Source organism: Tupaia chinensis, unplaced genomic scaffold (assembly GCF_000334495.1).
Source record: "Tupaia chinensis unplaced genomic scaffold, TupChi_1.0 Scaffold139757_1, whole genome shotgun sequence".
Lineage (NCBI taxonomy): Eukaryota > Metazoa > Chordata > Mammalia > Scandentia > Tupaiidae > Tupaia > Tupaia belangeri.
Window position 1 is genome coordinate 2032061 of NW_006199637.1, and position 846 is coordinate 2032906.

Genomic DNA, 846 nt, shown 5'->3' on the forward strand with positions numbered 1-846 from the left:
AAGTAACTAAGGAAACAGTAAGAAAATCCCTACCGGTTACTTCCGAGAGCAGCTATACAGACTGCACCTAGAATCTGAATAGTTAAATAAAATACCAGATAGATTACAATAGGAAATACCAGTGGAATTCTAATACAGGAAGCCTACAGTCAATGAACCCCAAAGAAACTTCTGGATCCAGGACACAGATACAAATTCTCAGTAGGCACCACAGGAAACGCCAAACCTTCACCAGTCATAGAGATATGACTGTGCTGATCCTCTCCCTCCCCAACCTTTTCCGAGTCAGCAACATGCGGGCAGTGCCCAAGATCCTCCAGCATTCCTATTGATGAGGAAACTTTTGCCGCACAGTTTGGGCCAGGGTTGTGATGAGGTTTAAAAGCGATCACATATGGAAAAACCCATACAACCCCTTAAAGGGAATCTAATCTGCTCGCCCTCTCCAGCCACCCCGAAAGGCGCAGTACGTCCACTTCGGAGCAATGCATGTCGTCCTGCCAAGTTTTCTCCCAGATCATTTACTGGACTGCAACGCTCTGCAGGCGGACTCCTCCCCTACAGCTCGCAGGCCACGGGCCTCTTAGCAGTCCTCCCTCTGAGCCGACCAAAGAGGGCTTCTGAGACCCGCAGGACAGTCCAGCAGGGGCTGAAGCAAGCTCAGAGGACGAAGACCCTCCCAATTCCTCACTCTAACAGGTCGCCCAGCGTAGTGTCTGGAAAGGGGCCGGGCCCGCGCGGGCGCCCTCAAGGCCTGCCTGGCGGGGCGGCGGAGCCCGCGGCGGCCACCTCATCAAAGGCCGGCGGGTGGCGCCGTCAGGGCGCAGGCCACGCCCCCGCGCAGCC

At 55.1% G+C, this 846-nt stretch overlaps 1 protein-coding gene across 3 annotated transcripts in view; it reads right to left on the reverse strand.

The window, feature by feature from the left end:
* The window catches only part of NRBP1 (nuclear receptor binding protein 1), a 13383-nt gene that overhangs the window by 12089 nt on the left and 448 nt on the right, over positions 1 to 846 (reverse strand). The window contains exon 1 of one of the 3 annotated variants that reach the window (XM_027765813.1): positions 692 to 761. The exons of the other annotated variants lie outside the window; for them this stretch is intronic. The gene's annotated coding sequence lies outside the window, so the exon portion shown is untranslated. Of the gene's footprint in view, positions 1 to 691; positions 762 to 846 lie in introns of those variants that run through there. 3 annotated transcript variants of the gene reach the window in all.